This window comes from Amblyomma americanum, chromosome 1 (genome assembly GCF_052857255.1).
Source record: "Amblyomma americanum isolate KBUSLIRL-KWMA chromosome 1, ASM5285725v1, whole genome shotgun sequence".
NCBI classification, from domain to species: domain Eukaryota; kingdom Metazoa; phylum Arthropoda; class Arachnida; order Ixodida; family Ixodidae; genus Amblyomma; species Amblyomma americanum.
The window spans coordinates 540,535,732-540,558,904 of NC_135497.1; the positions used below are offsets into that span (position 1 = coordinate 540,535,732).

The 23,173-nt window shown below is 47.9% G+C and overlaps 1 long non-coding RNA gene and 1 pseudogene across 4 annotated transcripts in view; one reads left to right on the top strand and one right to left on the bottom strand.

The window, feature by feature from the left end:
• Window positions 1–3,803: 3,803 nt before the first annotated feature.
• On the top strand, window positions 3,804–4,919 carry LOC144116869 (small subunit ribosomal RNA; annotated as a pseudogene).
• Window positions 4,920–5,914: 995 nt separating this feature from the next.
• Window positions 5,915–23,173, bottom strand: part of LOC144116300 (uncharacterized) — a 35,733-nt gene continuing 18,474 nt past the window's right edge. For 3 of the 4 annotated variants that reach the window (XR_013311824.1, XR_013311826.1, XR_013311825.1), the window contains 4 exons: window positions 20,245–20,367; window positions 15,267–15,470; window positions 11,922–13,117; window positions 5,915–11,484 (listed from right to left, as the gene is read on the bottom strand). This is a non-coding gene — a long non-coding RNA (uncharacterized LOC144116300). The remainder of the gene's footprint in view (window positions 11,485–11,921; window positions 13,118–15,266; window positions 15,471–20,244; window positions 20,368–23,173) is intronic. The other variant, XR_013311827.1, reaches the window with a different exon arrangement.

Genomic DNA, 23,173 nt, shown 5'->3' on the forward strand with positions numbered 1-23,173 from the left:
TTAGGCGAGGCCATAAAATGTTTACAGCAGCGTGTAGGCCTCTAAAAGACGAAGAATTTGATACCTTTTGCGCCGCTCTAGTGCGTCGCCCGGCGGAGTTATAGCAGTTCAAGAGAAGCCGCCCCGGCGGACCCGCGGAGGTCTGGGTACTTATCGCTGCATATATAAGGGGGTCATACCGCCGCGGTAGACGCGGAGGTGTAGAGTGCGCGCTTCGTCGGCGAAGTCCGAAACGCGCCTCTCGACGCCCCGGAGGCGCATTTGTGCATTTGGCGACCTCGGCTCATGGCATTTGCACGAGTTCGCGCACGATTTGTGCGACACTTGATCCGAAAGCGCCCCGAGTACGGCGTTTAGCGCGGCGGCAAAGTCCACGATTACGGCTCGTGTGGTGCGCCGCGATGCCGGCCGCGCTGCCGCGCCCGCGATTTGGCCAGGTCCCGCGGCGGAACCGCGGTACCGACAGAGGGGCCGATAGCGCCACTGCAAAGTCCACGAGTTCGGCTCGCGCGGGGCGCCGCGAAACGCGCGCGCCGCGATGCCACCGATGGGTGCCGCGCGATTTGCGCGGCTCTTGCGGCGAAGGCGCCTCGAGCACGGCGCCAAGCGCCACGGCAGAGCCCACGAGTTCGGCTCGCGCCAGGCGCCCCAAAACGCGCGCGCCGCGATGCCGCCGATGGGTGCCGCACGATTTGCGCCAAATTTACGGCGAGATCGGCACGAGTACGGCCACTTACCAACCCACGGAGGTCTGGGTACTTATCGCTGCTACTATATGGGGGTCCTTGTGGCGCTGTCGGTAGCGTGCGCCCGAGCGCGCGCGCGCCGTACGGGTCTTGATATGCGGCCTCGTGCCCAGCGTGTCCCCGTCCCGTGGACCCCACGGTATTCGTCTGCAGCCTCATCCGCGTCTGCGATAGGGGCTGGTTGTCGGACGACGCTGTTTCCACGTGTTACGAAGTGTGTTCTGTGCTACCCGGACTCGATTCCGTGCGACTGCGCCGAAGACGCGGGCGTGTCCCGTCGTCTGGCGGCTTGGCCGTCTCGGCTACGCAGCAAGCGCCGTCCAGTGCCTGAACGCCGCGGCCCTAGCGGCCGCGTGCGCACTGGTGGGCGCGTTACAAATGCTTTGCCTAAGGGCCGTTGTACGATCGTTTCGGAGCGCCTCGTCCGCTTCGGGAGCGGAGCTGGCGGATCCGCCTCGTTCGGCGAACGGATGGAAAGTTGGTGAACTTCAACTTTCTGGCGGACGAGCGCATCCGGCCGGGGACCGGATTGCAGCTATTGGCTGCTTTTCCCGTGACGTCAGTGACGTCCGAGCCCCTCCTCCCTCCGCCTCGGTTCTGCTCTGCCCCGGCCTGCCGGGGCAAGATGGCCATCCGTCGACTGAACTGGGGAGCGCGGCCTGGGCAGTGGCAGCGATGTCGCGAAGCATATTATATTGTACACATCTTGATATTACCAGGGTTCAGAGCGACTGCAAACTTCGCCGCGTTCAGCAGTGGCGAGCGATAGTTCCACTAGTTGAATTCTGTAATCATCTACGTTGACGGAGTTGACAGAGCGCCTCTTCAAACCGATGCAAACCTGTGCAGTGGCGGTGTCACGAAGTGTTTATTTCGAGCTGTTTTTGGTTTTTGCATGCGTTTGTAATTCCTGCTGCGGCTCTGCAAACCGACGCAAGACCTGTGCAATGGCGGTGTCACGAAGTGTTTATTTCGAGCTGTTTGTGTTTGTGGCAAGCGTTTTGAATATCTGCTGCGAGTTATTTTCCTGTGCGTGCGCAAGTTTCACAGCATAGCGACAAGTGTCCGCGTAGTGAAAGTGATTATGGTCGGTGCGAGTGCTTTCCCGTCAAATCAGCGATATGTTCATCTGCGAAAAACTCGCGACTCCCGCCGCTTTCCGAATGTTGAAATGAACTTGGAGCTGTGCAGCTGGTCGCTTCCGTTGCGATGGCTGCAGTGATCGTGACCGAGGCGAGCCCACGACGTTGTTTCTGCTAAATAGCAAACTGCTGCGTGTGCGACTTGACACGATCTTGGCTGCACGGCCGTCGCAGTGTTTTCTGCTGCGACAACAGCAGCGTCGCCATTCTTGTGCGTCTTGGTGCACGATACAGTGGTACGTTTTATGATCATGGGTGCGCAGGTTGAGACAGTGTGCCAGCGGTATTATGTAGCCTGTGTGAAAAAAATCGGTGCGCAGTGCAAATGTCAGTTCGGGGGCACCGTCATTTTGTATGTGTGTGTGTGTGTGCCACACGTCAAACAAAGGTACCAAAGTGAATTAAGCTGTCTCTATGCTTTTGTTGGAGGCCTGTTTGCCAACTTGATTTTGTCAGTGCCGAGCAGTTGTTGAGCAGCAGCGCTTAATGCTATCAGCTGCATTAGTTTATTTGATGAGGCATTATCGAAGCCTTCAAGAGATGTAATCCATGCACATTTGCACGTTCATATGCTGCCTTCATTTGTTTGTGACTGCCTATGAACACGATTATTTGCCTGCAGGGTGATGATAACCCTGGTTGGCCTGCAAGAACTTGTGTCGGCAATGTAGTATGTTCCGGGATTTTCTTAGCCCTCCTCGCATTTTCCACGAGCAGAAATTTATGTGCTCATCAGTAAATTCATAATTGAACATTCCTCACTTATATAAGTTGCCTGCAACGCTTATCCGATCCCATCTGTTTCATGGTCATGGCAGAACTATTCCTGCACATGTTATCAAACAACAGTTACAAGGCTTTTTTAATGCCTTGAAATGTGCTATGCACTGTTGCGTGGCGGTTGGCTTTGCAATACTAGTCTGCACTCATTCCTGCGAGCCCTGCAGTATTGACGCAACTCTGGATCAGTTGAGGCTGACACCAGATATAAATTGAACCCATTTCTTTTTTGCTTGGATCGGCTGAAATGGTTGTGGTCATTAGCATTCACAGATTCTCCACTTTGCACTGGAACAAAGTTCTGTTTCTGCCTAACGTGCATGCCTGAAACCAGAGCATTGCATTTTTCGTCTCGTAGTGCGCAAAATCTCTACACAAGGGTCGCTGACGAGAGCCGCCGACAAAAGCAGGAACTTCAACACGCACACCATGGCGATGCCGAAGCGCAGCCTACTAGGCCTAGGTGCAGGTCGCCGAGGAACGGAAAAAAGTACCACGTGACCACGAAAACAGGTTATTTTTTTTTATGGGGGGGGGGGGGGGGGGCGCTCGTACGGGAAGTAGGTAGGGAAGGGGGGGGGGAGCGCAGTGTGCAGGGATATCGGTGTTTGGAGAGGGGGGCGGGAAAGGAGGCAAGGGAGAAGGTAGTCGGGCGCATACCGATCTGCCCCTTGGGATGCGGGAGCCCATTTCGGCGCGTGGAGCGATGCTGGCGGTGCGCTCGCGCCGGCTAGGTTGCCACCAGCCGGAGAAGGCTATTGGACAGACGGATATGCCCGGCGCGCCAATCGGCATGCTGGGACCATCCGCCTCGCTCGCAAGCGCCAAAGTGATCGTACAACACCTTTCCGCCTCACGTCTGCCTGGCGGCCGAAAACTGGCGGACCGCTCCCGAAGCGGACGAGGCGGAAGGCGCTCCGAAACGATCGTACAACGGCCCTAAGGGCGCGTGCTCTCTTGCCGCGCGGTGGTAACCGGGCCTTCGGGTCGGATGCCGCAGCGAGCTCGAACGATGCACGGGCAGCGAGAGCTGCCGCGAAAAAGATGCGCGTCGCGCGCCGAGGGGTGAGAGGGGCCCCGATCGGCCGCGACAGGGCTCCCTTGAGGAGCGACAAGGGTTTGCCTATGCATCTACCTGGTTGATCCTGCCAGTAATCATATGCTTGTCTCAAAGATAAAGCCATGCATGTCTAAGTACATGCCGAAATAAGGCGAAACCGCGAATGGCTCATTAAATCAGTTATGGTTGCTTAGATCGTTTCTTTCTACTTGGACAATTGTGGCAATTCTAGATCTAATACATGCATTGAGCCTGAAGGCCTTTGGCTGACGGGCGCTTTTATTAGACCAAGACCCATCGGGTTCTGCCCGTACTCTGTGGAGACTCTGGATAACTTTGTGCAGATCGCATGGCCATGAGCCGGCGACGTTTCTTTCAAGTGTCTGCCTTATCAACTTTCGATGGTAGGTTACTTGCCAACCATGGTTGTTACGGGTAACGGAGTATCAGGGTTCGATTCCGGAGAGGGAGCCTGAGAAACGGCTACCACATCCAAGGAAGGCAGCAGGCGCGCAAATTACCCACTCCCGGCACGGGGAGGTAGTGACGAAAAATAACAATACGGGACTCTTTTGAGGCCCCGTAATTGAAATGAGTACACTGTAAATCCTTTAACGAGGATCAATTGGAGGGCAAGTCTGGTGCCAGCAGCCGCGGTAATTGCAGCTCCAATAGCGTATACTAAAGCTGCTGTGGTTAAAAAGCTCGTAGTTGGATCTCAGTTCCAGACGAGTAGTGCATCCACCCGATGCGACGGCTCGGACTGAACATCATGCCGGTCCTCTCTTGGTGCCCTTCATTGGTGCGTCTCGAGGAGGCCTGCGCTTTTACTTTGAAAAAATTAGAGTGCTCAATGCAAGCGAGTCGCCTGAATAAACTTGCATGGAATAATAGAACAAGACCCCGTTTCTGTTCTGTTGGTTTTTGGAATACGGGGTAATGATTAAGAGGGACAGACGGGGGCGTTCGTACTGCGGCGCTAGAGGTGAAATTCTTAGACCGTCGCAAGACGAACTACTGCGAAAGCATTTGCCAAGAATGTTTTCTTTGATCAAGAACGAAAGTCAGAGGTCCGAAGGCGATCAGATACCACCCTAGTTCTGACCATAAACGATGCCAAACAGCGATCCGCCTGAGTTACTCAAATGACTCGGCGGGCAGCTTCCGGGAAACCAAAGTATTTGGGTTCCGGGGGAAGTATGGTTGCAAAGCTGAAACTTAAAAGAATTGACGGAAGGGCACCACCAGGAGTGGAGCCTGCGGCTTAATTTCGGCTCGATCCTTCGTCTGGTCACTCCATGGATGCAGTGAATCCGCGCTGTCCGACGGGCTCATTCAATTCCAAAGAGAGTACACGCGCATTCATGTGTGTGCGGCGCAGTGGTTACACGGCCGGGTGAGCTATATATGATACGCATATGCACGTTCCCTCCACTTTTTTTTGGGAAGGTGCAGATGCCGCATGCATTCTCGTCTCGAGCTCGATCGAGCAGAGCCCGCAGACGCGCACCGATTTTCATGAAGAAATGAAGAATTCGCGCTTCAGTCGGAGATTCTATTAAATGAAGCGCCCAGCTGGCTTACTGCGCGGCAAGAACGCAGCGAATGCACATCTGCTCGGGCTACACGACACCGCAACTCGACATTTTTTTCCCTGGAGATAAGGCCGCGGCGCGACGTTTCGACCGAGAATTTTCACGAAGCAGGCAAGCGCTCTACATTCGCGCTGTCGAAGCTGTGCAGTGCAGACATCGAAGTCACTCCGAGGCGATCGATGCAGAGCCGCACAGCTTCGTTAATCGCGTGTGCCATGCAAGCGATCGAGTCACTCGGCGCTCAGGCGATGTGTCCCGTTGAAAACAGTTGCCTACGTGACAGGTACAGCGTGATGTAACAAGATCGCACTGGCATATGCAGATTTATGGCTACCCATTGCCCAGCCCCCTGCTATGTGTCACACTAGGGGAGCAGGCCCGATTAACCGTATGCATCACACCTAACGGCCAGCATGCACCATTGGCTAGAGCCTCATTTGAGGGGTATTCGCCCAAAATTTTTTTTGTATCACTGTAGCTAGCTAGGTGTACAGCAACTTCATCCACAGCAGTATAACAGATCTAGTTTGGTTACACACCCACACCCATGGAACATATATGCCTCAAAAATAAGTGCACTCTGTTTCGAGGTTGTCATCACACCTACAGATATGATTTATTATACATGTTCGACAACAACAAAGCAGAGGGAGTAATAAATGGCGTAAAAGGAACATGCTGAAACTGAAAAGACATGCTAGCAAAATATGATAATGAATAGAATACATTCTTTATACCGAAAAGCAGCAAACATTTCAAACATACAAAAATCAAACAGGAGAAAGCATAATCATCCTATGAGGCTCCAAGGCTGGGCATATCCTTCTGTCATAAAAATGCAATCAATGGATTTCATGTCAGCCTGGGTGCCAATCTGTTCTCATATTTGCACTAAATACTTTGAAGCATAAAGTAAACATTCACATTTGTTTCGTAGTTCCAATGGCAGTTCGAAAGTCTGGAAGACAGCAAAAAGGCTTCTAAAAGAAACTATTTATTGGGCTGACTCGCACCCATAAAGAACAGAGTGCCTCGGCAGCGGCATAGCAACAAGCCTGCTCGGTGCTTGTCCAAGATGATGCCTGCTGCTCTTGGCTGCGCTCAATTTAAAGCTGACAATGAACTTTTGACCATGTGACAATATAAAATGGCCTTCCCTCACACTGAAGATCTGGCGTAATTGTTGCTAACTGCAATGAATGACGGGCCCACAAATATGAAAACAGTTGATTCTGAGGAGCTGTTTATAAGGAATACAAAAATAAAAATTACACTGAAACTACCTTCATGAACTGTATCAGTGCCTTTCCTTTTGGTTTGGCACTTCACACAAATACGAGAGATTATTAACATTAAAAAAAACACACTGCACAGCCACATCATCAAAACGGTACAAACAATTCTTCTGATCAGCTGGTGGATGCTGACACTTTATTATATGCAGCACATCAAATACAAGCGGTGAAGCAAGCAGTCGTTGGGAGTGGAAATATAGACAACCTGCAATATCATAAATTCTGAGTACATAACAATACGCGCCATCAATCATTTTAACATAATAATAATAACATAAGAATAATCAGAACTACTATAATAATGCTGCCAATTTGAGCTTGAACGTATTGTTGAGGGAAAGAATATATTTACAGATATGTACACACGGAAAAGAACAGCTACGAGCGGCACTCAGCACACAGCCAGCACTTCGTTGTCGTCTTCGTCTCTGTCCACTGGGTCACTCCCTCAACTTCGTCGTCGTCTCCCGCTTCAGGACCCCCGGCAGATGAAACGCCGTCCCGGCGTTAGAGTGGTGACGTATGAGCGTCGTGATAAGGTTTGAGGCGGCATACATGGATGACATCGGTGATGGGGCCGGAGGACGATGGCGAGCACGCAAGGGGAGCAATTTCATAGTTCACGTCGATGACACGGCGCACCACACGGTAAGGGCCTCGGTAGTGGGAAAGGAGCTTCTCGGAGAGGCCGACGCTATGTGACGGCGTCCAGAGAAGGACAAGTGATCCGGGGTCATATTCGACGGCCCGGTGACGGCGGTCGTAGGCGGACTTCTGGGAAGCTTGAGAAGCACGGAGCCGACTACGGGCTATTTGGCGCGCCAGCGTGGCCTGGGCGATGGCGTCCTGAGCGTAAGCAGTGATGGTGACTGAAGGAGGCGGCATGAGTGTGTCCAAAGGCAAGATGGGGTGCCTACCAAACAAAAGATAGAAAGGGGAATAGCCTGTTTTGTCATGCAGTGAAGAGTTATACGCAAACGTCACGTAAGGCAAGGTTGCATCCCAATCTCGGTGGTCTGGCGAGACATACATTGCTAACATGTCGGTGAGCGTGCGGTTGAACCGTTCCGTAAGCCCGTTGGTTTGTGGATGGTAAGCTGTGGCGAGCTGGTGCTGCGTGGCACACGAACAAAGAATGTCATTATACACTCGGGACAGAAAATAACGACCATGGTCGGTGAGCAGCTGACGAGGGGCGCCATGGTGAAGAATGACGTCTTGGAGAAGATAATCGACGACATCAGTAGCGCAGCTGGTAGGCAAAGCACGTGTGATGGTGTACCGAGTCGTATAATCAGTTGCGACAGCGATCCACTTGTTGCCGGAGATGGACGTGGGAAAAGGACCAAGAAGGTCGAGGCCAACACGGTGAAAAGGTTCTGGACGTACGTCGATGGGTTGTAGAAGGCCGGCAGGTAAAGTGGAGGGCCTCTTCCGACGTAGACACAGGTCGCAAGCGGCAACGTAACGCTTGACGGAACGATGCAGACCAGGCCAAAAGAAGCGGTGCCGCACTCGAGCATACGTGTGGGACACCCCAAGGTGGCTGGCTGTCGGCAGGTCGTGCAATTCTTTAAGGACAGAAGAGTGTAGATGTTGGGGCATGACGAGCAGCAGCGGAGGACCATCGGGGCATAGGTTGCGACGATACAAAATGCCATTGTGGAGCACATAAAGTTGCAGAGACGGAGATCGGTTTGCAGCGCGGAGGCCATCAAAGATAGGTCGTAAAGACGGGTCGTGGCGCTGTTCATTGGCGATATCGGTGAGAGCAGTGATCGATAAGAGGCAGGGCAGGGTCTCACCGTCTTCTAGGTCAGGTGGCTCCACAGGGCATCGGGACAGACAGTCAGCGTCCTGGTCGTGACGGCCGGACTTGTACACGACGGAGTATGAATATTCTTGGAGACACAAAGCCCAGCGACCAAGGCGACCGGTGGGATCTCTTAGTGAAGACAGCCAGCAGAGAGCGTGGTGATCAGTGACAACAGCGAATGAGCGGCCGAAGAGGTACGGTCGGAATTTAGCTACAGCCCAGACAAGGGCGAGACACTCGCGCTCAGTAATGGAGTAATTTTGCTCTGCGGTGGAAAGTAGGCGGCTGGCATAAGCGATGACGCGATCTTGGCCCTGTTGACATTGGGCTAGCACGGCACCGAGATCATATCCGGAGGCGTCGGTGCGAACCTCTGTGGGAGACGAAGGGTCAAAATGGGATAAGATGGGCGGAGAGGTTAGCAAATGAACGAGGGAGGAAAATGAGTTCTCTTGAGCAGGGCCCCATATAAAGGGGGTGTTGTTCTTAAGAAGGTCGGTGAGCGGGCGAGCGATGCCGGCGAAATCTTTGATAAAACGGCGAAAATACGAGCACAAGCCGACAAAGCTGCGCACATCTTTTGACGACCTAGGAAGAGGAAAGTCCTTCACGGCTTGAATTTTGACTGGATCTGGGCGGGCACCGGAAGCGTTGACGAGGTGTCCGAGAACAGTGAGTTGGCGGCGACCGAATTTGCATTTCGATGAGTTCAGCTGGAACCCGGCGTTACGAAACACTGTCAGAATACTGGAGAGGCCTTCGAGATGCGAGGCAAAAGTAGGCGAGAAATCCACAACATCGTCGAGGTAGCAGAGGCAGGTCGACCATTTAAAGCCGCGAAGAAGGGAGTCCATCATGCGTTCAAAGGTAGCCGGCGCGTTACAAAGTCCAAATGGCATGACTTTAAATTGATATAAGCCATCAGGCATCACGAAGGCGGTCTTTTCGCGGTCCTTTTCATCAACGGCAATTTACCAGTACCCGGATCGGAGATCAATTGAAGAAAAATATTTGGCGCCGTGAAGGCAATCTAATGCATCATCGATCCTCGGGAGCGAATATCCATCCTTTTTTGTGATGCGGTTTAGGTGCCGGTAATCAATGCAGAAGCGCCAGCTGCCGTCCTTCTTTTTTACCAGGAGAACTGGTGAAGCCCAAGGGCTTGACGAGGGCTCGATGATGTCTTTTGCGAGCATCTTGTACACCTCTTGATTTATGACAGTGCGTTCTGCAGTGAACACGCGGTACGGACGTCTGTGGAGAGGAGCGGCATCACCGATGTTTATGCGATGAGTCACCACAGAGGTACGAGGCAAAACACGGGCATCAAAGTCGAAGATGTCGCGAAAAGATGATAAGAGGCACCGAAGATCGTGAGCCTGCATCGGCGGTAGGTCAGAACAGATCATGTCAGCGTAGTCGTCCGTTTGTTTCTCTGTGGATGAGGCCGCAGGCAACAGGCATCGGTGAGTGGAAGGTAAGCAGCTGTCCACCACTGATATGACACATTCGGCAGCAGGGCACAGGATGGTGAGTGAGATGCCTTGCGGAAGCGGTTGGATAGATGAGCCAAAGTTCAGAACTGGAAGGTATGCTCGGTTTGCCGATATTGTACAGACAGTGTGCGCAAGCGCAATACTTCGCGTGAGGGCGACGTCAAGGTCCGGAGTGACGACGTAGGGACCATCAGGGAAAGGGGGAACAGATGAGAAAGAAAAGTAAGTTGCGACTTGAGGCGATAGATGGACAAAGTGACATTTGAGGGATGCAGCCAAAGCGTGCACTGAAAATAGTTCTCAGGTGCTCAGGAAATGCTGGAACAGGGTGACTCGGCAGCGGCATGGCAATAAGCATGCTCGGCGCTTGTCCAAGACTATGCCTGCTGCTCTTGGCTGTGCTCAATTTAAAGCTGACAATGAACTTTTTGACCATGTGACAATATAAAATGTCCTTCCCTCACACTGAAGATCTGGCGTAATTGTTGCTAACTGAAATGAATGACGGGCCCACAAATATGAAAACAGTTGATTCTGAGGAGCTGCTTATAAGGAATACAAAAATAAAAATTACACTGAAACTACCTTCATGAACTGTACGTCATACACATTGCCATATCAGTCCCTTTCCTTTTGGTTTGGCACTTCACACAAGTACGAAAGATTTTTAACATTAAAAAAAACACACTGCACAGCCACATCATCAAAACGGTACAAACAATTATTCTGATGCTGACACTGTATTATATGCAGCACATCAAATACAAGCGGTGAAGCAAGCAGTCGTTGGGAGTGGAAATATGCACCGATAAAATTGGTGCATAATGCACCGTTCAGCGACCTGCATAGGCACCAGCTTGGCTGCTGATACAAGCCGCAGTGTGCGGCCAATTCCATCTTCGAAGGGAAATGTGGAAAGGCCCCACAATGGGCCAAACATGCGAGTGGCTTTAGGTAGGTGCAGCAGCTGATGAACATTAAACGTCATTGCTGTATCACCATAGAGCCTAGCTACCTGCTGTACAAAAGACAGCAATAAAACTTCAGCTGTAGAGATGTCACTCTCACTTACAGTATCTTGCAGCAACAGAAACAGTGCCTTCACGAGGAGCGCAAAGTGTACCATGTATGGTCGAGGCAGAAGATCCGACAAGCATGGGACACTATAAAACAAAAGCCAGTACCTCCATTCAGTTGCCTTCCAATAAGCACGCTCCGAGAGGGGTCGTGTAATCCTCGAGAAATTGATTGGAGGCTTAATTGTGCATAGTCTAGAATCCAAAAGCCTCACATGCCGCCCGATGTAGAAGGCTGTACCAGTAACTGAAAGCCACTGTTCCACCAGCTGCTTTGTCACGCCCTCAAGTACGCAATGCATGTAATCTGGCGGTAGGCCCCATACAAGGTCAAGGCCCTTCAGTCTGAGAAGTGGAGATGGCCCCTTGAAGCCTACAAATGTTGCATCCAGTCCACTTGCTTGCCGCATTGCCTCCAGCACACGTCCGTGTGTCCGTTCACAGGCTAGCTGCCCACGGTAGAGGTACTTGACCGTGCCTGCAAAAGTTGCATAGTTTGCAGTTCCCTTTCTGTGTTAATGTATGGCTTGCAAAATTCAGCCTGAACCTTCAAGTTGCATTGGGAATTAAACCCAGATGTAATGCATACAAGTGCCACATATAATTCTGACAGCCTAGCACCAACTACATACCCAATGCTTGTCCAAAACTCTAAAAGTATTATGCTTTATTAAACAGTACATTCACCTATTTGAACCTGATGTTCTACATTGGGAACCGCGCTTAAGCCACTTAAGGTCAGGAAGTAGCTCTATATTCATGACCCTGTTTATACATTTAATTCAATGATTTAGTTTCACTCAGCACTAGTTTAGCACCTTCATAATACCATTTCGACACTAATTAACTGTCAGTCGGTATTACCGTGGGCCCCTTATGAAACAAACCACCTTTGAAACAGTCACTAAAACTTACCATCAACACATGTTCCTTCCTCAAGGCACCAGGTGCACCCATAATAGCCATTAAATTGCCTTATGTTGAGGATGGACGCTCTTGCCGGTGAGTCCACACAACACAGAACTGCATGTACCGCAGACTTCACAATTTTTCCACCATGGGACCACACAATTGTTCCAATATTGTTAACCTCATCAACAAACCTTCGCATAAACATGTACATAGGCGGATGCTCCTTTGCAAACCACAGCCCTGAGAGTGTCACGTTTCTCCACCGAAGTTCCACGGGCAGTTCATTCAACATTAATTGTATAGGCCAGATTGAACTTTTTGACGACTCAAACACAGGTGCCCCATCGGTGTTAAATGTGACTGTGACATCACTCCATGACATATTGAGCTGTCGCCGAATGCTCCGATACAGGTCACCATCAGTCACATCTTTGTAAATTCATGGCTCTCGTATCGCAGTTGAAAGCCTCTGCAGATTTTCAAAGAGGATGGAGTTATAATGCTTGATTAAATCCAATAAATGTTTCTTGATGTCGAAAATGATGAAAAAACTTCCCATTTCTATTAGGCTTTTCACACTTTTCTTTAAGTTGCAGCCACCACAAGTAAATTCGCTGTCAACAGGAATGTCATGGGTAGTTCCGAAATGCTCGTGGCAACGCTGGCAGAATAAATGCAACCTCAGTGCCTGTTTTTTGTCTTTCCACATTTTCCGCAGCAAGTAGATAGATAGACTGTGGCACAACTGCTTCTCCAAAAAGGGCATTAAGAAGTGTCAGAAGACCTTTAACCTGTGACCAGATAAGCCCTGCTGTCACAATATAAGCCAAAACTAACAGTAGTGCTTGAGCTTTGGTTGTTGACTGATGTGGCAGCGTTTCCTTTGAAAGCTTCCCAAGGTACGCTTCAAAGTCATCAGAAGCATCAGAAAAGTCATCTGCACTGTCAGTTTCACGTTCCTCAACATCACTGTTAGTGCTGCATTCTACATATTCTCGGTCACAGCTGTCCGTGTCTTGGCCATCACTGGTAGATTCAGCACTGTCAGCTTCATAAGCAGGAAGCACTTCCTGAGTGGCATCACTTTGCGTTGTGCTTGCCAAGCTTGGACTTGAGCCCTCAATGTCGTCGGCACTTGATGATTCATTTTCAGTTCTTTCATGCTGGCTTGAGCCTATAGCGGACTGGTTCTGATTGTCCTGAAAATAAAAATAAACATCTTTAGAACAATTTAAGAACAATTTAAATTTGTCTCTTCACTTCACTTCAGCAAACAGCAAGGTAGTATAGTTTTGAACAAAGTGCTTTGTTTCAGGCGTGCACTGATTATTTAGTTTTTCTCCTTAGCCGTCCACTTTTTTTCCCAAACCATATGAACCCAAAAAAGGTTTCCAGTGAAGTAGCTCTAGCCATGCTGAAAAAAAATCCTTCTTATGAGCACCGAGTGATTTCAGCCAGCTCTATACAGCAAAAACACTAACGAATACAGCTAGTTCTAATGTTGTTTTAATGAATTCAGCAAGAAGTTTAAGCACCAAGATGTCCATGGACTAATACAATCGGTAAAAAATGGTTTATGAATCGTGGAATAGAGTGCGCGGAAGTGGCAGCTACAGGTACTCAAAATTTTCTGTCACTGTTTACTGTTTCCCATTCTGTAGCATACCACTCTATCTCCGGTAACGTTATTAGACATGAAATGTGAAAATAAAATTGAGTACATGAGCCTACCATCAATCTAACATTTTCTAAACATTTTCCTGACTACATATATCAGATGAGTTAGTGGTTTGAGTTCGAATGCCCTGTGATCCCGAGTAAGTGGGTAATATTGATTGAACACACAAGTGCACGCTGCCATCAGTACCATAACCCCTAAGAAGCCATTTTTTCATGTGCACTCATAGCCTTGGTTAAGTTCATGGCTTAATTAGAGATTCAAGTCATGCAAACTTCTTTCTGAAAACCCATAAGTACAGGGACCACAGAGCTATGTCTTGAGTGAGGACAAGACTTAAGTTTGTTTAGTTATTTAGTTATTGTTTTATTTAAATGTTCATCTTCTTTTTGCATGTATTTTTTCTATTTTGCACTGCTGAAAGTTACATTTGTTAATGCATATAAAACCTGCATTGAAATGGGCAACTTTGTAAATATGCACACACGAGGAGTATCAAGAGCATTAAAAAAGTTTGGGCACAGCCTGTGTCAATTCTGCTGATCATGCTCAAGAACATAGGTCAGTCAATTGATGACTTTGTTGGGACATCATTTTGTTTCACTACGAAGCTAACAAGCTCAGCTCCACTGTGCTTACATTAATAACGGCCTAGAATTGCAGCATATATTAGTGCAAAAGCACTAATCCGGACGTTCAGTGCCTGGCAAAATCATATCTTGTATATGCACCTTGGGAACTAACATAGAAAAAATGAGGTAGAAGAAGAAATCACATCAATATTTACGAGTGAAAGTCAAACCCACAGTGGCGCGAACAATTCTGCAACAGTAATTTTCTGGGAAATCTTAATGGTTGGAGCGAAAAAAGGTCGCTGCGCGAAGCCATTATGCTAATACTGCTTTTTTTTTTAAGATGAAAGCCTTTAATGGCTTATACTCGCGGCCATGGATCTGTCGGGCATCCGTTATATCTAGCAACTAACTAGTTAACTAGTTGTAACTAATACTAGTCATTAATAAATAGTCACTTGAAATGATTAATCAACCATTACTGAATAGTTAGTAATTAACCATTAATTATCAGTTAGTTGTGAATCAATCATTAATTACTTTGTAATAGATAACCAACCCCTAATTAGTAGGTAGCAGTTGAATAACCACTAATTAGTTGTTAGTCAACCAATAATTAGTAGTTAATTAACGATTAATTAGTAGTTCACGAAAGCAGCAACAGTAACAGGCAAAGTCGCATGGAAAGGATTTCGCCTCGCGCACCTTAGATCGCTGAAGTGCCCCCAGAAATTTTTCTTGCTACGCTATCGCTGCAGCCGAACACGCATCGTGTTGAACAGCAGCACACACACGTGCTGTGCATTGCAGTGCGCCGCCTTCAACTTCAATCTACGGAGCGAACAGTTAATGCGCCCTTCCTTTTGCTAGAACCAACACAAGGTTTACACTCCGTTGATTTCGAGGGGAAAAAAGGCGTATAAGCAATGAACTTTGAGGTATGCGGCGGTGGTGTCCACCTGCAAATACCGTGCTTTCGCAAACCATTTCGTGTTTCCAATGCACCACAGCCAGTAATTGCTTTGTGAAAAACCCGATTCAATTACAAGCAGTCGAAAACCGGACTCCTGCATAAGCACCTAAGTAAGACACACCTACCTGAGCAATGGCTGAAGTCCTGGCTCTTTTTATTGCATTGGCCACAGTTTGTCTAGGAACTTGAGCGCTGGTTCCCTGCTCGAGGTAGCGTCTGTAGCGCTGTCGCGGCTTTCCTGCCATCGCGATATTATGCAGCTGAAGCCACAATGGAACGCCAGCCTCTTGAGGTTTGCGTTTTGCGTGCTCTTACCGCAGATGTCTCGCCTGAAAGAGCACAAAAGCGAAAAATCTCAAAGCAGAGCGCGTGAGTGGATAAAGATATGGATTTGGCTGTGCGGTTCGAAGGGCTTGAGCGAAATCTGCGAACAAGTACAGTAGAAACTAGGGAGGTAAACTAGTTTAAAATATCTACGAGTATAGACCGGTATTTTGCGCACACGAAATTTTTTTTAAAATCCGGCACATACAAACGTAAGTCCCTGTATTTTGAAGGCAGATGCGGCCGGGGTCGGAGGACCCACTCCGGCTGCTTGTGCAGTGCTCCGCGAACGCGATCCGAGAGGACGACGTGCGCGTTAATATGTCGTAAATAATATGTGCAGTGGTCGCTTGCCCGCGATTTTAATTCGAACAGCGCCTGACACTGGTACGCGAGCGCCACTAACTCTCTCTCTTTCTATATATTTGTAAATATTGTGAATATATAGCGCACAATCGTCTCCCCATGCCCTTTCTCGCTAGCTTCCCTCAGCACTTCTACTGAATTTCTGTCCCTTAATTTTATTAACCCCGGCTGCACTTCCGGCGCTTAAAATATTTTATATGTCCCATCCACATCTGTGTCGTCCGTGCCTTTTTGGCGTTATGTTTTCAAAAGATATTATACAGCAGTTGAGTGCATCTTTTCCTTCCTTTTGTTTCTTTTATAAAACCACTATTGCTACTACGCATATTTGGGTGGGTCATTTCCCAAAAAAATGTCTGGCAGCACCAGTCACAAACTCTTGATAAATTTTGTACGAAAGCTGCTGAGCCCAATGAAATTCCCGCCCCAGCGGGCCACGTTTCGGTGCACACTGACTGATACACGTTCTTTCAAAATTTGCTCGTATTGCTCGAGACACTAAAGTTGTCGTCAGGCGGACGAGGCATGGCGCTGGTCCGGTCACCGCCGACTGCCGTAAAGCATGTGTTGATCGGGCTTTATACATTAAATATACACGCGGTTATGAGTAATGAAACTCGGCTTTGGGAGAAAGGAAATGGCGCAGTATCTGTCTCTCATCTCGGTGGGCCCCTGAGCCGCACCGTAAGGGAAGGGATAAACAAGAGAGAGAGGGTTTATTGACAGGAAAGGCAGAGAGGTTGGCCTGAAAAATAGATATCTGGCCTAGGTGCTACTCTGCTTTGGGGAACGGGAACGGGAGGAAAAATTTTCACGCGTTGATGATGATTATGGGAGGAGCCAGATGAAAAAATACATTTAAAAAATGAGAGAAGAAATGGAAGAGGAAGTGCCGTTGTGGAGGGGCTCTGGAATAATTCTGCCCACCTGTGGATAGCACAGCGCACAGGCGCGTGCGTTTCGGCTTCACCGAAACACCGCCGCCGGGTTCGAACTCGGGTACTTCGGATCAGTAGCCGAGTGCGCTGACCACTGAGCCACCGCGGCTGATTTTTTTTTTCTTTATTGCACGGGAATATAGTGTCGCGAGCAAAGTCAAAGCACGCTTACGCTGCAAAACAGGCCACCTTACCCCTGCCTGACCCCTCCTTCCAAAACATCAAAAGTCTGGGAGGCACACACATGCATCCAGATAGGCGAGCCAGCTAGGCGGCTCTTCCATGGCGGGATATACTACTCCCCGTACCAATGCGCGTTGTTCACGGAACAAGGATTTCGACGACCGCGGTGATTCGGCGTGCCGGTCCATTATGCGGCTCTGCCAGATACTAAATAGTCCCAGCAACATAAATAGATCGTATGGCACAACACAGTTTTTCACCACAGGCAAAAAACGGATACTGTAAGGTTTGATGTCAATTAATGTTTTTAATTGTTCGTTGCAAATGTCCAGAAGAATATAGCGCCAATGCACAGTATAAAGCAATGGTCAATTGTCTCTGGTGTATTGCATAGGCGGCAATTATAATCACTGTCCATGGCGCAAGCATGTCCTTTGCCTGAAGCCATGCCTTTACAGGCAGCGTGGATGTGTGGAGTTTAAAATAGAATGTCTTTGCGGAAGAAGAAATGCACATTCGCCTAACACACTTTAAAACACTGGTGTCAAGGAACTCCAGAAAGAGTTGCCGATACAACGGTGCAGGGAACAAACACTCTAAGTGCGCCTGAGTCATCTGCCTTCTGGAGAGGCTATACAGGTAGTCTAAAGAAAAGCGCACAGTGAGGAAATAGAAGGTGTCAGCAACTTATTTAAGGAATCCCCATAAAGGCCCCTCACGAGTCTGTCCCGTCGGTGCGAATAGAGAGTACTTGGGAGGGAGCCACCGCGGCGGATTTGAGTAATAGGTATATGAGAGCTCTTACCAGCTGCTGCTGCTGCTGTTTCTGAGAGGAAAAAAGAGAAGGAAATTGCTCGGGCCGGCCTACTGGCTCAAGCCCAGCCACGCTGGCTGACGTCGTGCTGAAAGTGGGAGAATTAAAGGATAGGAGAGCAAAGATAGAAAAAGGCGCGCTAATATCCCCAGAGGCCCCGGGCCAATCCTGGAGGCAGTGCAATACCGGGCCGACCCGTGCCAGAGTCCTTCACGCACTCCGCCATATTCCAAAAATAAGTTTAATATCTTAGGTCCAAGGACCCGCAGCAGATATTAAATCTCAGTAGCCACTATATGTCTGAAAACGCCTCAAATTATTCAACCTATATTTTTCTTTTTTTTCTGAAAAGTCTTTTCTTTTCTGTGCTGGAAATGCACATATATAGAAGTAACAGGAGTAAAATTCAATAACTGGTGGTTGATGTTAGGACCATTTACTAATTTACTATTGAGAGGGGGTAGTGGGGCGGGTGCCGTCATGCTCAGCGTCTCGTTGCGCATAACAGTGACAGCAAGCTGAACGGCAGATATTCCGAAAGTTGTTTCCAAGCATACTATAATATCTTTAATTTTTATTGCATGATAACGTCAAAAACAAAAGTGTTTCCGCTAGCGATGATACAATGACACGCTAGCGATGAGGGCCACGTTTGTATGGGACGGCTGCTGCGGTCAGCGGATCAATCTGATCGCACGCCATCGCGCCATACTAAACATTTCACTTGTCTACATTACCCCCGAGTCCCACGAGCTCGATCACGACGCGCGCCTCGACTTCAGCCATTGAAATTTTATTTTGTTTGAGTTGCATCGACTGAAAATGTATGCATTAATTGAATATCTGTGTGACTTGACGCCAGCTGTAGTTAAACATGGAGAAATAGAGCACTTCAGCCCAAGAAATGTTGCGGATTTTGATCCAGCGGCAACATACCAAGCGTACTGGCGTAGAGATTCGACCACCGAAGGTGGATATTACGGAGCGAAAATTATTCACCTGGCCGGTAAGTGGCGCATTAAAATCTTTTATAACCCTGGTTTGTTATCCTCTGTGTATAGATTTCACAATAACTATGCGAAGCATTCTTGATCACGACCAATGTAACAAAAGAGCAATTGCGGTTCAGTTCATGACATGTATGTACAGCCGAGGTCAAAATTCTCTGGACCACGTATTTCTAAAACGAAGCCTATAGCAGGAGACAACACTTGCGGAGATGAAAGAACAAAATTTTGACTTTCACCTCCGCAAGCGTGGTCTCCAGCCGCCGGCTAATAGCATAGCTATCGGCTTCGTTCGAGGAACACGTGGTCCTGAGACTTTTGACCCCGACTCTACTACTGGTGTTTTCGAGGGAAAAGGACATGTTGCTTGCCGCGACAATTGCTATACATATATTGAGCACCCGAGCTACGACCGGCGGAATCGAAAGTGACGGAGAGAATAGCGAGAAGTAGAGGAGCGGTAGCGAGCAGGGCAAGGGCGAGCTCTGCATGCACAAAATGAAAAAAAAGTAAATGTTTCCGCTGCTCGCAGGCGAGTGTTCAGGGCGCTGCTCATATTTACAAAAAAGCAGCGCGCGCGTAGCGACCTGTCGCCAATTAAACGCTCGCGCTGCACACTGCACCCGCGTCCGGGCCGACCACAATCGCATATGGGTCATTACACGCCAAACGTCCCAGACGTTGCGCTCGACCATCTCCAATTTGTTCAAAAAAATTTTTGGAAACTTATCGTAATGTGCGTAATGAAAGCCTGAAATATTTTTGCCGAAAAAAATTTCTTGACGTGAGGGCAGTTTGAATATTTAGAAAAGGCAAGAAAACGGGCCCTGCTCAATAATTAATAACAAGTTCAAATCTTTAGAAAACACTTCAAAAATTTTTTCATTCACATTTGCACATATTTTCCGTTTCGATATAATTCGGAGGATGCAGCTTTACATAGCATAAGTATCTTTAAAAAATCGAAAATATTTTGAAAATGTACACTTTTTGTCACTTTTTGTTTTAAATATAAACTTGCTCTCGGAAATTCGCAAATAACCATTTTGTTCCTCTAGATGTGTAGTATCTATAATAAATGTTACAGGTGATGAAACTGCGTGGACCAAAGTAAAAAAAAATACTAAAGTTGCAAAAAGTGCGTTTGAAGCCAAAAACACTCGTTAATTTCACCCTGAGGTGTTCCAAGTAAAAATACAAACAGTAGCGGGTTACATAGAACCGTTTATTACCTTTTAGTTCTGAAATTTTTATTGAAGTAATTTTTGTTTAAAGCGAGAAAAGAACTTTTGAAGTTGAGCTCTTGGGTCGCAAGTTGCGTCGTCTCTCAACGCCTCTTCACCACACAGCACGATACTGCCGACGCTGTAGCCACGCGAAATCTATAGTTCTTGTTCTTAAGTGAGGTTTGCACTGCAGGAAAGCATGGGAACATTGAGTAGTCGAACTGTGCGGGAAAAGATTTTCTTACCATTGCCAGTGCAGCACATGCCCAAGTGAGCTAGTTGTTCGGTGTGGTTCTGTCGCAGTCGGTCATTCTTGTCGGCGCCATGACAGACGTAATCACCAGCATAAGAGCTTGTTAGACACCGTTCTGGAAATGACCAGAACGATACGGTGTTGAAACCATCTGCGACTCAGCACCACCATGTGGTACCTGACACTTGTGGCCGTCAGGGGCTCATGCCCGATTGTTTCTGTTGTGATGCGTTTGTTGTATTTGATTTAATCAGTGCAATTTCTGCGTTAATACTCCAGCGACAACTGTAGACGAGCCACTATATGCTGGCGAAGCACCTTCATGCGAGCGACACACCTATGCGCGAACGGGCCGCGTTCACCGCCAGAGCGTCTCGCGTTACTCGCTGCTGCGGTGTGCACTTCGCATCTTCCCGTGCATGCTCTCCGAGGCGCGCCCTCTCCGCAATCTTTTTGGATATAAATAAAGTACTTGTGATACGCCTGCCATGCCAGCTGGTCATCCCTCCTCGTAGTCCATGTGAGACAGCATGTTGAATACCGTTGTTCTTCTTCTCTTGGCTGCCCAGCACCAAAGCGGACCTGTTCGAACTGCGAAAGCGAAAACGATCTCGTTGATGCACACCATCCGCTGAATGTCGTGCGATATCTTCTTTAGCTCCAGCCCTAAAAATGCACGGCAGCGAACGACAGGAAACGAAGTTATCTGGCCATAAGTGTCATGCCATGCCAGGTGCAGTGTTCTGCGGTGAAGAGGCGTTAAGAAACGACCCAACGCCGCTTGTCTAGTCTTTCTTTGTACTGGAGTCGCATGTCTATTTTGTTTCTTTGCTTTCTTCAACAAAGCTCTTCAACAAAGCCTCTCGTATGTTAACCCATTCTTAGTTTTCAAGTGTTACGCGTTATTACTGTTCCCCGGTTGCAGAAACTGAAGAAGAGATGACGCTTTATACAGCGAACAGGCGCAGAAGGCCTGTAGTAGTGAGCACCTCAAAACGAAAGACCAAGGAAAAGGTATTGTGACTGCAGCATATTTTTCACGAACATTTAAATTATACCTTAGCATCTGAGAGTATTAATTGATGTTTTCTGTTGATGATAAACCTAGATCAAATTTGCAGTACAGGAAATTTAGTTCAGTGTTATTTAATCATAGCTTAAATGGGTAAAGGTCATATTGCTACAAATATGAAGAAGAAAGCAGTGGCGCGGGACGGAGTGCTCATGCTAGGCCCGCAAACCATTAAATCATGTTTTCATCTGTCATCATATCTTCCTGTTCCTTGGCTTGCCACCTCGTAACAACAGGCTTATCAAGAAACAAAATCTTAAGTGTGCGACTGTGTATTTTATAAAACAAAGGAGGCAACAAAAAGTGGTTGCAACACAAGCAACTATTTAGATGGCAGACTGAAAGGGATACATAAGTGTAATTGATGTTGGATGAAAATAGTGCATTAGCGCTCTGAGAACAGGGGCTGCTTTCTCATGATTTAGAAAGTGAAGTGTCATGAATGCGTCGTGACTGCATAGCTGACTGGATGTTGCCTTGCTTGACTACGTTCGTGCAAATCACAACATCACAAATAGTGCCAGCACTCCTGTACCGCTAGGAATCTGATTAGGGGGCCAACCTGCCGTTATGTGCTGTCGACGCTTCAACCACGAACAGTTGCATCTTGTCCCTAAGGCAGACTGTTAGCAACAACAGTATTGGCAAGAACATGACCATTCTGATGAGCGCAGATAGCGCTGTGGTAAGGTCTGCTTTCTTGAAATAGACACACATGGCGCTGTGTCTACCAAAACTTCTGGTAGACTTAGTATTTTGCCTGCATACCGGGAGTCGACTTAGTACGAACATTACACTGAGTGACAGCATCTGTTTGACTGTTAGATTTGTTTAAGTCGGCTTGACACAGTAACACCGAGGTGGTATTCTAGATGCCTTGGGTTGTCGCTGGCGATGTCACAGGATGCAAATTCGAGTCGTGCTGCTATCACTGAATGTGAGTGCTGAGTCTTAAGATTGCAATACTGAGAACAACACTTGAAGAAAGGTGCGCACTTGGTGCGCACTCTCGGATAACGTGTTTATATGGCACGTGGGCATTTTGTGTAGTAGTAGTAGTAGTAGTAGCAGCAGCAGCAGTAGTAAGTGGTTTTATTAAATAATAATAAAAAGGAAGGAAAATATTTGTTGCTAGCCCAGGCAACTGAAGCACTTGAGCTGGGGCAGTGGAAATATAGGTTAGCAGGCAGTTTTTTTTTGTGTTCGCTCATGAAAACACTTTTCGAGAAGCTGTGGTTGTGCAGTTGGTGGAAAGCAGACTTTAAGGCATGAACTGATTTGAGAGAGTATTTATGCGCAAAACTCATTCACCATCTGTCCCAAATCTCAGTTTTTCATACAAAGCATACGACAGGTGTCCTGTTGGCAGCAAACATTGCAGAAGTACTTTGCCACAATAGCCTTGTGCATGTTATCCAAGCCTTGAACATTATTCAACGGTGAATTTCAAACTAACATACGAGTGAAACAAATGCATGCCTCTAACGAAGGAAGAAAAAGTGCTGAGCAAGCCATGCCAGCATGCAGTAAAATACACATTGTGCCTTTTTTTCTTAGCCTGACAGGTGTTAAAGGTCCAGCTGAGCATAAGAAAGTTCCCAGTTTTGCTTTTCACATCATAATTTATAGCCTAGACGTGACTAAATTCAAGCTCTGAGGAAATAGGGCATGTAATGAAAACAGAAAGGACAAAAGTGCTCTACCGTTGTCCTCGTTCGTTGTGCCATTTATATTACATCTTCAAGCATGAACCAACTAACCCAGGCAAAAGTTTTACTTGAGTAAATAGTACATATTACTACGTGGCTGCAAAAACCAGGCTCCTCTGGCTCTACTGCAGGGCAGAAAG